Source organism: Hemiscyllium ocellatum, chromosome 2 (assembly GCF_020745735.1).
Source record: "Hemiscyllium ocellatum isolate sHemOce1 chromosome 2, sHemOce1.pat.X.cur, whole genome shotgun sequence".
Lineage (NCBI taxonomy): Eukaryota > Metazoa > Chordata > Chondrichthyes > Orectolobiformes > Hemiscylliidae > Hemiscyllium > Hemiscyllium ocellatum.
In genome coordinates, this window is record NC_083402.1 from 78,988,000 (window position 1) to 79,004,592 (window position 16,593).

General features: G+C 51.2%; 1 protein-coding gene across 2 annotated transcripts in view; it reads left to right on the top strand.

Moving 5' to 3' along the window:
* The first annotated feature begins 2,965 nt into the window (after positions 1-2,965).
* mfsd3 (major facilitator superfamily domain containing 3) overlaps positions 2,966-16,593 on the top strand; it is a 145,737-nt gene continuing 132,109 nt past the window's right edge. For both annotated transcript variants that reach the window (XM_060844998.1, XM_060845006.1), the window contains exon 1: positions 2,966-3,048. The gene's annotated coding sequence lies outside the window, so the exon portion shown is untranslated. The remainder of the gene's footprint in view (positions 3,049-16,593) is intronic.

A 16,593-nucleotide genomic window follows, 5' to 3' on the forward strand; every position in this document is an offset into this window, starting at 1 on the left:
CTACCACGTTGCCATCTGTGGGTTTTCCTATACAATATTTGTGTATTAGCCCATGTATTACATAGATCTTACAAACCTGATTGCACTATCTTGGTTTATTTTTAATATTAACTACTTACAAGTTTGATATCAGAGTCTCATAGTATGGATTTTCTGCTTACCAATTTCTGGACATGACCCAATTGACTGACTCTATGATTCAGCGACTGAAGGTCAGGTCACACATCATACACCATGACATCAAGAAACAAGTACAAGCCTGTGATCTGGAATCTAAGCCATAAATTTAACAAACTTAGTTTGTTTGAGTCACAAAACAAAGCCAATCATTGATTCTGTAGATGTTTTCAGGCTGGTTTGAGGGATGTTTCATGAGTCTGCAGTGAGACTCTTTAAAATCTTGAACAAATAATTTCTGCCTTTTCCTCCAAAGCCAGCTGTCTGGTTTTGAACATCGGATACACTGCCTAAAACTTTTGGCCACAGTACAAGTAAATGAAGAATGGCGGTAGAAAGGGATGGAACAAGAGACCTGGTCTTGCCGATGCCCATTCATGGAGAAAGTGAGGACCGCAGATGCTGGAGATCAGAGCTGAAAATGTGTTGCTGGAAAGGTGCAGCAGATCAGGCAGCATCCAAGGAGCAGGAGAATTGACGTTTCGGGTTTGGAGTAGATTCCTGAAGAAGGGCTCATGCCCGAAACATCGATGCTGCCTGACCTGCTGCGCCTTTCCAGCAACACATTTTCATGTTGCCCATTCATGGTCTTTTTAATGCTTTGGAAAAACATTCCTTTTAAACAAAGGTTAGCTTGCAATCATATAACCTCCACTTACAAACTTGTCAATTAACACACAGATTATGCTCTGAATCATTTAAAGTGATGAAGTTATATGACTGGTGTAGTCTCCTTCTCATGTGGAATCTGTTGCCTGAGATGATTGAGTCTAATGGCCTGATCTGTATCCATGTGAATAACGTGTCTGGATGTGCAGGTTACTTCCACATAACCCTTATTTCTTTCCACTGGCTTTATAATTTGTAAAGATATGCAAATCTTCAGCCACCTTATGCACAGCTTTTTGCCATGCAACAACATTTTATTGGTATTTTCAACTTTGTGATTTCAGCCTACTCAACAGTTACTTTTGCTATAACAATAAAACACATGCACAGCAAATTCTGTAAACTTCAATACAACAAGGTCCTCCTGAGCGAGTCAGCCAAGAACCTGATGACCAATGTACTTGCCACTAATGGAGGGGGCTGCTATTGATCAAATGTTTTGACATTCTTACAGCAGTCAACATCTGCTGCTCCCACTGCCCTGGCCTTCGGGCTTATTAGTTCCAATGTTCTACATACGTGCAGAATGACTTCTAAAAGATGAGTGATTCCTGAAAAGCTCCTTTTCACATACTCTGCTAATCTAACCAACCTTGTGTCCACTTCTCAACTTGCTTTTAAAACAAACCATCTAATTGAATAAAATATCCCAAGGTCTTTCACGTGAGAATGATGAATACAATTTGCTGCCAAGCCACATATAACAGTAAGAATCAGGGTAGTCAACAGCTTAATCAAGAACGTAGCTTTTACAAAAGCAAACTAATGGGACAGATGCTGAGACATGAGGAAGAATTGCCAAAGCTTGGGGTGCTGAAGGTACAGCCATTGCAAATGTAATGATGAAAACTTCTAAGGAAAATGATGCCAATCTGAGTCAGAGTACACATGGGGTAAGAGCTTGGGGATAACACACGTGAACAGGGGCTTTAAAGTATTTAAAGGAAAGGGGCAGATGGAGTTTAATTTGGATAAATGTGAAGTGTTGCGTTTTGGTAAGCCAATAAGCTGGGGGTATTTTCCCTGAAGTGTCGGAGGCTGAGGGGTGATATTATAGAGGTTTATAAAATCATTAGGGGCATGGATAGGATATACAGCTCAGATTTTTTTTCTCTCAGGAGTTCAAAACTAAAGGGCATAGGTTTAAGGTGAGAGGGGAAAGGTTTAAAAGGGACCTATTGGGCAACCTTTTCACACACAGTGGGGTGTGTATGGAAGTGGTGGAGGCTAGTACAATTACAACATTTACAAGGCATTTGGGTGGGTACATGAATAGGAAGGGCATGGAGGATATGGGTGAAATGCTGGCAAGTGGGACTAGATTAAGTTAGGATATCTGGTAAGGGGAATGGATCTGGGTGGGTTACTCTTTGGAGGTATGGACGCGTTGGGCCATCATTGTAGATCATTAGATGAGATCTAATAAACACAATTCTTGCTCGAGTAATGGGACATGTGCAAACCACCATCCTGTTTACGGGGAGAAGCCACAGACAGGGAACATTTTGTGAACTGTTGGCGGCTCAGTGGTCAGCACTGTTGCCTCACAGTGCCAGGGACCTGGGTTCGATTTCACCCTTGCACAACTGTCGGTGTGGAGTTTGAGCATTCTCCCTGTGGCAGGTTAGGTGGGTAGGCTATGCTAAATTGCCTAGGGTTCAAGGATGTGCAGGCTAGGTGGATAGGCCGTGGGAGATACGGATGGTGGGGTCTGGGTGGGATGCTCTTCCGAGGGTCGGTGTAGACCGGTGGGCCGAATGGCCTGCTGCCACACTGGAGTGATTCTATGAGAAGAAAACTGATGGTTAGTCTTCATTGTGTTCACACCCTGCTATCCCGAACGAGCAGTATCTAAACAGTGTGGAGTATTTTTGCAGTTTTGTTATTGTGCCAGCTATGACCTCAAGGGGAGCTGGCAAACGGAAATGCATTTAATTCAAAAAGTATTAGAAGTGCGGAAATTGAGGGTAACATGACTGTGTCCAACAATCTATTTCCATGTTGTAACTTGGTTCTAAAAATAGATGAACCCCCATCTTCAGGCGCGGTCCCCCTGGCAAAGCTCTCACTTCCCGGTTTGCAGATCGATGACGCCCTTTTCACGCTGACTCAGAGGCGGGTTGGTTTCTTCACGAACACGCGTTACTTCAGCTGCTGCTGCTGCACGAATGTGAGAGTGGGCGAGCCCGGCACCCGGAAGGAGTGAGTGCAGAGGTCTCTGCAATGTATCAGACTGTCCCCGGACACTCTTAGCACAGGGCCCTCTGTACTGTACCAGACTGTTCCTGGACAGTGTCAGCACAGGATCCTCTGGACTGTTTCAGTCTGTGCCCGGACAGTGTCAGCACAGAGGCCTTTGTACTGTACCAGACTGGTCCCAGACAGTGTAAGCACAGGTCCTCTGTACTGATTCAGTCTGTGCCCAGAAAGTGTCAGCACAGAGTCCTCTGTATTGTATCAGTCTGTGCCTGGATAGTGTCAGCACAGGGTCCTCTGTACTGAACCAGACTGCTCCTGGACAGTGTCAGCACAGGGTCCTCGGTACTGTTTCAGTCTGTGCTTGGACAGTGTCAGCACAGAGACCCCTGTACTGTACCAGACTGGTCCCGGACAGTGTCCTCTGCACTGATTCAGTCTGTGCCCAGACAGTGTCAGCACAGAGTCCTCTGTACTGTACCAGACTGCTCCTGGACAGTATCAGCACAGGGTCCTCTGTACTGTTTCAGTCTGTGCCTGGACAGTGTCAGCACAGGGTCCTCTGTACTGTTTCAGTCTGTGCCTGGACAGTGTCAGCACAGAGACACCTGTACTGTGCCAGACTGGTCCCGGACAGTGTCCTCTGTACTGATTCAGTCTGTGCCCGGACAGTGTCAGCACAGAGTCCTCTGTACTGTATCAGTCTGTGCCTGGACAGTGTCAGCACAGAGCCCTTTGTACTGTACCAGACTGCTCCCGGACAGTGTCAGCACATGGTCCTATGTACTGATTCAGTCTGTGTCCAGACAGTGCCAGCACATGGTCCTTTGTACTGCACCAGACTGCTCCCAGACAGTGTGAACACATGGGCCTATGTACTGTATCAGTCTGTGCCCGGACAGTGTCAGCACAGGGTCCTCTGGACTTTATCAGACTCTGGCCGGAGAGAGTCAGCATAGGGTCCTCTGTACTGTATCATTCTGTGCCGAGACAGTGTTAGCACAGGGCCCTCTATACTGTATCAGTCTGTGCCGAGACAGGGTCAGCACAGGGTCCTCTGTACTGTATCAGTCAGTGCCCGGACAGTGTCAGCACATGGTCCTATGTACTGTATCAGTCTGTGCCCGGACAGTGTCAACACAGGGTCCTCTACTGTATCAGCCTTTGCCCGGACATTGTCAGCGCAGAGTCCTCTGTACTGTACCAGACTGCTCCCGGAGAGTGTAAGCACAGGGTCCTCTGTACTGATTCAGTCTGTGTCCAGACAGTGCCAGCACATGGTCCTCTGTACTGCACCAGACTGTTCCTGGACAGTGTCAACACATGGGCCTCTATACTCTATCAGTCTGTGCCCAGACAATGACAGCACAGGGTCCTCTGTACTATATCAGACTGCTCCTGGACAGTGTCAGCACATGGTCCTATGCACTGTACCACACTGCTCCCAGATAGTATCAGCACAGAGTCCTCTGCACTGTTACAGTCTGGGCCTGGACAATGTCAGCACAGCGTCCTCTGTATTGCATCAGTCTGTGCCCGGACAGAGTCAGCACAGGGTGCTCTGTACTATATCAGTCTGTGCCTGGACAGTGTCTGCACTGGGTCTTTTGTACTGTATCAGTCTGTGCCCAGACAGTGTTAGCACAGGGTCCTCTCTACTGTATCGGACTGCTCCCGGACAGTGTCAGCACAGGGTCTTCTGGACTGTACCAGACTCTGGCCAGAAAGAGTCAGCATAGGGTCATCTGTACTGTATCAGACTGCTCCTGGACAGTGTCAGCACAGAGTCCTCTGTACTGTATCAGTCTGTGCCCGGACACTGTCAGCACAGGGTCCTCTGTACTATATCAGACTGCTCCCGGGCAGTGTCAGCACATGGTCCTATGCACTGTACCAGACTGCTCCCAGATAGTATCAGCACAGACTCCTCTGCACTGTTACAGTCTGGGCCTGGACAATGTCAGCACAGCGTCCTCTGTATTGTATCAGTCTGTGCCCAGACAGTGTCAGCAAAGAGTCCTCTGTACTGTATCATACTGCTCCCCGACAGAGTCAGCACATGGTCCTATGTACTGTATCAGACTTTGGCTGGAGAGAGTCAGCACAGAGTCCCCTGTACTGTACTAGACTCCTCCCGGACAGTGTCCTCCGTACTGATTCTGTCTGTGCCCGGACCATGTCAGCACAGAGTCCTCTGTACTGTACCAGAGTGCTCCTGGACTGTGTCAGCACAGTGTCCCCTGTACTGTATCAGTCTGTGCCCGGACATTGCCAGCACAGGGTCCTCTGTACTGTATCAGTCTGTGCCAGGACAATGTCAGCACAGGGTGCTCTGTACTGTATCACTCTGTGCCCGGACAGCGTCAGCACAGAGTCCCCTGTACCTGTATCAGACTGCTCCTGGACTGTGTCAGCGCAGAGTCCTCTGTACTGTATCAGTCTATGCCCAGACTGCGTCAATACAGGGTCCTCTGTACTGTACCAGACTGCTCCCAGACAGTGTCAGCAAATGGTCCTATGTACTGTACCTGACTGCTTCCGGATAGTATCAGCACAGAGTCCTCTGTATTGTATCAGTCTGTGCCCGGAAAATGTCAGCACAGGGTCTTCTGTACTGTATCAGACTGGTCGCGGACAGTGTCAGCACAGAGTCCTCAGTATTGTATCAGTCTGCGCCGGGACAGTGTAAGCACAGGATCCTCTGGACTGTATCAGACTCTGGCCGGAGAGAGTCAGCATAGGGTCCTCTGTACTGTATCAGTCTGTGCCGAGACAGAGTCAGCACAGAGCCCTCTGTACTGTTACAGTCTGTGCCTGGACAATGTCAGCACAGAGTCCTCTGTACTGTATCAATCTGTGCCCGGACAGTGTCAGCACAGAGTCCTCTGTACTGTATCAATCTGTGCCCGGACAGTGTCAGTACAAAGTCCTCTGTACTGTATCAGTCTGTGCCTGGACAGTGTCAGCACAGATTCCTCTGTACTGTACCAGACTGCTCCCATGCAGTGTAAGCACAGGGTCCTCTGTACTGATTCAGTCTGTGCCCGGGCAGTGTCAGCACAGAGTCCTCTGTACTGTATCAGTCTGCTCCCGGAAAGTGTCAGCACAGGAACCTCTGTACTGTGTCAGTCTGTGCCCGGACAGTGTCAGCACGGAGCCCTTTGTACTGTACCAGACTGCTCCCGGACAGTGTCAGCACAAGGTCCTCTATACTCTATCAGTCCATGCCCGGACAGTGTCTGCACATGGTCCTTTGCACTGTCTCAGTCTGTGCCCATACAGTGTCAGCACAGGATCCTCTCTACTGTATTGGACAGCTCTCGAACAGTGTCAGCACAGGGTCCTCTGTACTGTATCATTCTGTGCCGAGACAGTGTTAACACAGGGTCCTCTGGACTGTATCAGTCTGCTACAGGTCAGTGCCAGCATATAGTCTCCTGTACTGTATCAGTCTGTGCCCGGACAGTGTCAGCACAGAGTCCTCTGTACTGTATCAGTCTGTGCCTGGACAGTGTCAGCACAGAGTCCTCTGTGCGTATCAGTCTGTGCCTGGACAGTGTCAGCACAGAGTCCTCTGTATTGTATCAGTTTGTGCCCGGACAGTGTCAGCACAGAGTCCTCTGTACTGTTACAGTCTGTGCCTGGACAGTGCCAGCACAGGGTCCTCTGTATTGTATCAGTCTGTGCCTGGACAGTGTCTGCGCAGAGCCCTCTGTACTGTACCAGACTGCTCCCGGACAGTGTCAGCACATGGTCCTATGTACTGATTCAGTCTGTGTCCAGACAGTGCCAGCACATGGTCCTTTGTACTGCACCAGACTGCTCCCAGACAGTGTGAACACATGGGCCTATGTACTGTATCAGTCTGTGCCCGGACAGTGTCAGCACAGGGTCCTCTGGACTTTATCAGACTCTGGCCGGAGAGAGTCAGCATAGGGTCCTCTGTACTGTATCATTCTGTGCCGAGACAGTGTTAGCACAGGGCCCTCTATACTGTATCAGTCTGTGCCGAGACAGGGTCAGCACAGGGTCCTCTGTACTGTATCAGTCAGTGCCCGGACAGTGTCAGCACATGGTCCTATGTACTGTATCAGTCTGTGCCCGGACAGTGTCAACACAGTGTCCTCTACTGTATCAGCCTTTGTCCGGACATTGTCAGCGCAGAGTCCTCTGTACTGTACCAGACTGCTCCCGGAGAGTGTAAGCACAGGGTCCTCTGTACTGATTCAGTCTGTGTCCAGACAGTGCCAGCACATGGTCCTCTGTACTGCACCAGACTGTTCCTGGACAGTGTCAACACATGGGCCTCTATACTCTATCAGTCTGTGCCCAGACAATGACAGCACAGGGTCCTCTGTACTATATCAGACTGCTCCTGGACAGTGTCAGCACATGGTCCTATGCACTGTACCACACTGCTCCCAGATAGTATCAGCACAGAGTCCTCTGCACTGTTACAGTCTGGGCCTGGACAATGTCAGCACAGCGTCCTCTGTATTGCATCAGTCTGTGCCCGGACAGTGTCAGCACAGGGTGCTCTGTACTATATCAGTCTGTGCCTGGACAGTGTCTGCACTGGGTCTTTTGTACTGTATCAGTCTGTGCCCAGACAGTGTTAGCACAGGGTCCTCTCTACTGTATCGGACTGCTCCCGGACAGTGTCAGCACAGGGTCTTCTGGACTGTACCAGACTCTGGCCAGAAAGAGTCAGCATAGGGTCATCTGTACTGTATCAGACTGCTCCTGGACAGTGTCAGCACAGAGTCCTCTGTACTGTATCAGTCTGTGCCCGGACACTGTCAGCACAGGGTCCTCTGTACTATATCAGACTGCTCCCGGGCAGTGTCAGCACATGGTCCTATGCACTGTACCAGACTGCTCCCAGATAGTATCAGCACAGACTCCTCTGCACTGTTACAGTCTGGGCCTGGACAATGTCAGCACAGCGTCCTCTGTATTGTATCAGTCTGTGCCCAGACAGTGTCAGCAAAGAGTCCTCTGTACTGTATCATACTGCTCCCCGACAGAGTCAGCACATGGTCCTATGTACTGTATCAGACTTTGGCTGGAGAGAGTCAGCACAGAGTCCCCTGTACTGTACTAGACTCCTCCCGGACAGTGTCCTCCGTACTGATTCTGTCTGTGCCCGGACCATGTCAGCACAGAGTCCTCTGTACTGTACCAGAGTGCTCCTGGACTGTGTCAGCACAGTGTCCCCTGTACTGTATCAGTCTGTGCCCGGACATTGCCAGCACAGGGTCCTCTGTACTGTATCAGTCTGTGCCAGGACAATGTCAGCACAGGGTGCTCTGTACTGTATCACTCTGTGCCCGGACAGCGTCAGCACAGAGTCCCCTGTACCTGTATCAGACTGCTCCTGGACTGTGTCAGCACAGAGTCCTCTGTACTGTATCAGTCTATGCCCAGACAGCGTCAATACAGGGTCCTCTGTACTGTACCAGACTGCTCCCAGACAGTGTCAGCACATGGTCCTATGTACTGTACCTGACTGCTTCCGGATAGTATCAGCACAGAGTCCTCTGTATTGTATCAGTCTGTGCCCGGAAAATGTCAGCACAGGGTCTTCTGTACTGTATCAGACTGGTCGCGGACAGTGTCAGCACAGAGTCCTCAGTATTGTATCAGTCTGCGCCGGGACAGTGTAAGCACAGGATCCTCTGGACTGTATCAGACTCTGGCCGGAGAGAGTCAGCATAGGGTCCTCTGTACTGTATCAGTCTGTGCCGAGACAGAGTCAGCACAGAGCCCTCTGTACTGTTACAGTCTGTGCCTGGACAATGTCAGCACAGAGTCCTCTGTACTGTATCAATCTGTGCCCGGACAGTGTCAGCACAGAGTCCTCTGTACTGTATCAATCTGTGCCCGGACAGTGTCAGTACAAAGTCCTCTGTACTGTATCAGTCTGTGCCTGGACAGTGTCAGCACAGATTCCTCTGTACTGTACCAGACTGCTCCCATGCAGTGTAAGCACAGGGTCCTCTGTACTGATTCAGTCTGTGCCCGGGCAGTGTCAGCACAGAGTCCTCTGTACTGTATCAGTCTGCTCCCGGAAAGTGTCAGCACAGGAACCTCTGTACTGTGTCAGTCTGTGCCCGGACAGTGTCAGCACGGAGCCCTTTGTACTGTACCAGACTGCTCCCGGACAGTGTCAGCACATGGTCCTCTATACTCTATCAGTCCATGCCCGGACAGTGTCTGCACATGGTCCTTTGCACTGTCTCAGTCTGTGCCCATACAGTGTCAGCACAGGATCCTCTCTACTGTATTGGACAGCTCTCGAACAGTGTCAGCACAGGGTCCTCTGTACTGTATCATTCTGTGCCGAGACAGTGTTAACACAGGGTCCTCTGGACTGTATCAGTCTGCTACAGGTCAGTGCCAGCATATAGTCTCCTGTACTGTATCAGTTTGTGCCCGGACAGTGTCAGCACAGAGTCCTCTGTACTGTATCAGTCTGTGCCTGGACAGTGTCAGCACAGAGTCCTCTGTGCGGTATCAGTCTGTGCCTGGACAGTGTCAGCACAGAGTCCTCTGTATTGTATCAGTCTGTGCCCGGACAGTGTCAGCACAGAGTCCTCTGTACTGTTACAGTCTGTGCCTGGACAGTGTCAGCACAGGGTCCTCTGTATTGTATCAGTCTGTGCCTGGACAGTGTCTGCGCAGAGCCCTCTGTACTGTACCAGACTGCTCCCGGACAGTGTCAGCACATGGTCCTATGTATTGTATCAGTCTGTGCCCGGACAGTGTCAGCACAGAGTCCTCTGTACTGTATCAATCTGTGCCCAGACAGTGTCAGTACAAAGTCCTCTGTACTGTATCAGACTGCTCCCGGACAGTGTCAGCACAGGGTCCTCTGTACTGATCCATCTGTGCCCGGAAAGTCTCAGCACAGAGTCCTCTGTACTGTTACAGTCTGTGCCTGGACAGTGTCAGCACAGAGTCCTCTGTACTGTATCAATCTGTGCCCGGACAGTGTCAGTACAAAGTCCTCTGTACTGTATCAGTCTGTGCCTGGACAGTGTCAGCACAGAGTCATCTGTACTGTATCAGTCTGTGCCCGGACAGTGTCAGCACAGAGACCCCTGTACTGTACCAGACTGGTCCCGGACAGTGTCCTCTGTACTGATCCTGTCTGTGCCCGGACCATGTCAGCACAGAGTCCTCTGTACTGTACCAGAGTGCTCCCAGAAGTGTAAGCACAGGGTCCTCTGTACTGATTCAGTCTGTGCCCGGACAGTGTCAGCACACGGTCCTCTGTACTGTCTCAGTCTATGCCCAGACGGCTTCAGCACAGGGTCCTCTGTACTATACCAGGCTGGTCCCGGACAGTGTCAGCACATGGTCCTATGTACTGTATCAGTCTATGCCCAGACAGCGTCAGCACAGGGTCCTCTATACTGGATCAGTGCCCCCGGACAGTGTCAGCACAGGGTCCTCTGTACTGTATCAGTCTGTTCCCAGACTGTGTCAGAACATGGTCCTCTGCACTGTATCATTCTGTGTCCAGACAGTGTCCGCACAGGGTGCTCTGTACTGTATCATTCTGTGCCCGGACAGTGTCAGCACAGAGCCCTTTGTACTGTACCAGACTGCTCCCGGACAGTGTCAGCATATGGTCCTCTGTACTGTTTCAGTCTTCGCCTGGTCATTGTCAGCACAGAGCCCTCTGTACTGTATCAGTCTGTGCCTGGACTGTGTCAGCACAGGGCCCTTTGTACTGTATCAGTCTGTGCCCAGACGGTGTTAGCACAGGATGCTCTCTACTGTATCGGACTGCTCCCAGACAGTGTGATCACAGGGTCCTCTCGACTTTATCAGACTTTGGCCGGAGAGAGTCAGCATAGGGTCATCTGTACTGTATCAGTCTGTACGGAGAAAGTGTCAACACAGGGTTCTCTGTACTGTATCAGTCTGCTACAGGTGAGTGCCAGCAGAGAGTCCTCTGTACTGTATCAGACTGCTCCTGGACATTGCCTGCACAGAGTCCTCTGTACTGTATCAGTCTGTGCCTGAACCATGTCAGCACAGAGTCCTCTGTACTGTATCAGACTGCTCCCCGACAGTGTCAGCACATGGTCCTATGTACTATACCAAACTGCTCCCGGATAGTATCAGCACAGAGTCCTCTGTACTGTTACAGTCTGCGTCTGGACTGTGCCAGCACAGGGTCCTCTGTACTGTATCAGTCTGTGCCTGTACAGTCTCAGTACAGAGACATCTGTACTGTTTCAGACTGCTCCCCGATAGTGTCAGCACATGGTCCTATGTACTGTATCACTCTGTGCCTGGACAGTGTCAACACAGGGTCCTCTGTACTGTATCAGACTTTGGCCGGAGAGAGTCAGCACAGAGTCCCCTATACTGTATTAGTCTGTGCCCAGACAATGTCAGCACAAGGTCCTCTGAACTGTATCAGTCTGCTACAGGTCAGTGTCAGCATAGAGTCCCCTGTACTGTATCAGTCTGTGCCCGGACATTGTCAGCACAGAGTCCTCTGTATTGTATCAGTATGTGCCCGGACAGTGTCAGCACAGAATCCTCTGTATTGTATCAGTCAGTGCCCGGACAGTGTCAGCATAGAGTCCTCTGTAGTGGTACAGTCTGTGCCTGGACAGTGTCAGCACAGGGTCCTCTGTACTGTATCAGTCTATGCCCAGACAGCGTCAGCACTGGATCCTCTGTACTGTACCAGACTGCTCCCGGACAGTGTCAGCACGTGGTCCTATGTACTGTACCCGACTGCTCCCGGATAGTATCAGCACAGAGTCCTCTGTACTGTTCCAGTCTGCGCCTGGACAGTGCCAGCACAGGGTCCTCTGTACTGTATCAGTCTGTGCCTGTACAGTCTCAGTACAGAGACCTCTGTACTGTATCAGACTGCTCCCCGACAGTGTCAGCACATGGTCCTCTGTACTGTATCATTCTGTGTCCAGACAGTGTCCGCACAGGGTCCTCTGTACAGTATCAGTCTGTGCCCGGACAGTGTCAGCACAGAGCCCTTTGTACTGTACCAGACTGCTCCCGGACAGTGTCAGCACATGGTCCTCTATAGTCTATCAGTCTGCTCCCAGACAGTGTCAGCACAGGGTGCTCTGTACTGTATCAGTCTGTGCCTGGACTGTGTCTGCACAGGGCCCTTTGTACTGTATCTGTCTGTGCCCAGACAGTGTTAGCACAGGATCCTCTCTACTGTATCGGACTGCTCCCAGACAGTGTCAGCACATGGCCCTATGTACTGTATCAGTCTGTGCCCAGACAGTGTCAACACAGGGTCCTCTGTACTGTATCAGACTTTGGCCGGAGAGAGTCAGCACAGAGTCCCCTATACTGTATTAGTCTGTGCCCAGACAATGTCAGCACAAGGTCCTCTGAACTGTATCAGTCTGCTACAGGTCAGTGTCAGCATAGAGTCCCCTGTACTGTATCAGTCTGTGCCCGGACATTGTCAGCACAGAATCCTCTGTATTGTATCAGTCAGTGCCCGGACAGTGTCAGCATAGAGTCCTCTGTAGTGGTACAGTCTGTGCCTGGACAGTGTCAGCACAGGGTCCTCTGTACTGTATCAGTCTGTGCCCGGACAGTATCAGCACATGGTCCTCTATACTCAATCAGTCTGTGCCCGGACAGTGTCGGCACAGGATCCTCTCTACTGTATCGGACTGCTCCCGGACAGTGACAGCACAGTGTCCTCTGTACTGCACCAGGTTGCTCCATGAAAGTGTCAGCACATGGTCCTATGTACTGTACCAGACTGCTTCCGGATAGCATCAGCACAGAGTCCTCTGTACTGTTACAGTCTGTGCCTGGACAGTGCCAGCACATGGTCCTATGTACTGTATCAGTCTGTGCCCGGACAGTATCAGCACATGGTCCTCTATACTCAATCAGTCTGTGCCCGGACAGTGTCGGCACAGGATCCTCTCTACTGTATCGGACTGCTCCCGGACAGTGACAGCACAGGGTCCTCTGGACTGTATCATTCTGTGTCCAGACAGTGTCCGCACCGGGTCCTCTGTACTGTATCAGTCTGTGCCCGGACTGTGTCAGCACAGAGCCCTTTGTACTGTACCAGACTGCTCCCAGACAGAGTCAGCACATGGTCCTCTATACTCTATCAGTCTGCTCCCGGACAGTGTCGGCACAGGGTGCTCCGTACTGTATCAGTCTGTGCCTGTACAGTCTCAGTACAGAGACCTCTGTACTGTATCAGACTGCTCCCCGACAGTGTCAGCACATGGTCCTATGTACTGTATCAGTCTGTGCCCGGACAGTGTCAACACAGGGTCCTCTGTTCGGTACCAGACTTTGGCCGGAGAGAGTCAGCACAGAGTCCTCTGTACATTATCATTCTGTGCCCGGACAATGTCAGCACAGGGTCCTCTGTACTGTATCAGTGTGTGCCCGGACAGTGTCAGCACAGGGTCCTCTGTACTGTACCAGACTGCTCCTGGACAGTGTCAGCACAGAGTCCTCTGTACTGTCTCAGTCTATGCCCAGACAGCTTTAGCATATGGTCCTCTGTACTGCACCAGACTGCTCCCGGACAGTGACAGCACATGGTCCTATGTACTGTATCAGTCTGTGCCCGGACAGCGTCAGCACAGGGTCCTCTGTACTGTATCAGACTGCTCCTGGACAGTGTCAGCACATGGTCCTCTGTACTGTATCATTCTGTGTCCAGACAGTGTCCGCACAGGGTCCTCTGTACTGTATCAGTCTGTGCCCGGACTGTGTCAGCACAGAGCCCTTTGTACTGTACCAGACTGCTCCCAGACAGAGTCAGCACATGGTCCTCTATACTCTATCAGTCTGCTCCCGGACAGTGTCGGCACAGGGTGCTCTGTACTGTATCAGTCTGTGCCTGGACTGTGTCTGCACAGGGTCTTTTGTACTGTATCAGACTGCTCCTGGACATTGTCAGCACAGAGTCCTCTGTACTGTATCAGTCTATGCCCAGACAGCGTCAGCACTGGATCCTCTGTACTGTACCAGACTGCTCCCGGACAGTGTCAGCACGTGGTCCTATGTACTGTACCCGACTGCTCCCAGATAGTATCAGCACAGAGTCCTCTGTACTGTTCCAGTCTGCGCCTGGACAGTGCCAGCACAGGGTCCTCTGTACTGTATCAGTCTGTGCCTGTACAGTCTCAGTACAGAGACCTCTGTACTGTATCAGACTGTGTCCAGACAGTGTCCGCACAGGGTCCTCTGTACAGTATCATCTGTGCCCGGACAGTGTCAGCACATGTTCCTCTGTACTGTATCATTCTGTGTCCAGACAGTGTCCGCACAGGGTCCTCTGTACAGTATCAGTCTGTGCCCGGACAGTGTCAGCACAGAGCCCTTTGTACTGTACCAGACTGCTCCCGGACAGTGTCAGCACAGAGTCCTCTGTACTGTATCAGTCTATGCCCAGACAGCGTCAGCACAGGATCCTCTGTACTGTACCAGACAGCTCCCGGACAGTGCCAGCACATGGTCCTATGTACTGTACCAGACTGCTTCTGGATAGTATCAGCACAGAGTCCTCTGTACTGTTACAGTCTGCATCTGGACAGTGCCAGCACAGGGTCCTCTGTACTGTATCAGTCTGTGCCTGTACAGTCTCAGTACAGAGACCTCTGTACTGTATCAGACTGCTCCCCGACAGTGTCAGCACATGGTCCTATGTACTGTATCAGTCTGTGCCCGGACAGTGTCAACACAGGGTCCTCTGTTCGGTATCAGACTTTGGCCGGAGAGAGTCAGCACAGAGTCCTCTGTACTGTATCAGTCTGTGCCGAGACAGTGTCACCACAGAGTCCTCTGTACTTTATCATTCTGTGCCCGGACAATGTCAGCACAGGGTCCTCTGTACTGTATCAGTGTGTGCCCGGACAGTGTCAGCACAGGGTCCTCTGTACTGCATCAGACTGCTCCTGGACAGTGTCAGCACAGAGTCCTCTGTACTGTCTCAGTCTATGCCCAGACAGCTTTAGCATATGGTCCTTTGTACTGCACCAGACTGCTCCTGGACAGTGTCAGCACATGGTCCTCTGTACTGTATCATTCTGTGTCCAGACAGTGTCCGCACAAGGTCCTCTGTACTGTATCAGTCTGTGCCCGGACTGTGTCAGCACAGAGCCCTTTGTACTGTACCAGACTGCTCCCAGACAGAGTCAGCACATGGTCCTCTATACTCTATCAATCTGCTCCCGGACAGTGTCGGCACAGGGTGCTCTGTACTGTATCAGTCTGTGCCTGGACTGTGTCTGCACAGGGTCTTTTGTACTGTATCAGACTGCTCCTGGACATTGTCAGCACAGAGTCCTCTGTACTGTATCAGTCTATGCCCAGACAGCGTCAGCACTGGATCCTCTGTACTGTACCAGACTGCTCCCGGACAGTGTCAGCACGTGGTCCTATGTACTGTACCCGACTGCTCCCGGATAGTATCAGCACAGAGTCCTCTGTACTGTTCCAGTCTGCGCCTGGACAGTGCCAGCACAGGGTCCTCTGTACTGTATCAGTCTGTGCCTGTACAGTCTCAGTACAGAGACCTCTGTACTGTATCAGACTGCTCCCCGACAGTGTCAGCACATGGTCCTATGTACTGTATCAGTCTGTGCCCGGACAGTGTCAACACAGGGTCCTCTGTTCTGTATCAGACTTTGGCCGGAGAGAGTCAGCACAGAGTCCTCTGTTCTGTATCAGACTGCTCCCGGACAGTGTCAGCACAGGGCCCTCTGTACTGTACCAGACTGGTCCAGGGCAGTTGAAAATGTGTTGCTGTTTAAAGCACAGCAGGTCAGGCAGCATCCAAGGAATAGGAAATTTGACGTTTCGGGCATAGGCCCTTCATCAGGAAAGCCCTCCTGGTGAAGGGCTTATGCCAGAAATGTCGAATTTCCTATTCCTTGGATGCTGCCTGACCTGGTGTGCTTTAACCAGCAACACATTTTCAACTGTGATCTCCAGCATCTGCAGACCTCATTTTTTACCCTGGTCCAGGACAGTGTCAGCACAGGGTGCTCTGTGTTGTATCAGTCTGTGCCCGGACAATGTCCGCACAGGGTCCTCTGTACTGTATCAGACTGCTCCTGGACATTGTCAGCACAGAGTCCTCTGTACTGTATCAGTCTGTGCCTGGACCATGTTAGCACAGAGTCCTCTGTACTGTATCAGTCTATGTCCAGATAGCGTCAGCACAGGGTCCTCTGTACTGTATCAGACTGCTCCCCGACGGTGTCAGCACATGGTCCTATGTACTGTATCAGACTGTGCCCGGACAGTGTCAACACAGGGTACTCTGTTCTGTATCAGACTTTGGCCGGAGAGAGTCAGCACAGGGTCCTCTGTACTGTACCAGACTCCTCCCGGACAGTATGAGCACTAGGTCCTCTGTACTGTATCAGTCTGTGCTGAGACTGTGTCAGCACAGAGCCCTCTGTACTGTATCAGTATGTGCCTGGACAGTGTCAGCACACGCTCCTCTACTCTACCAGACTGCTCCTGGACAGTGTCAGCACATGGTCCTCTGTACTGTACCAG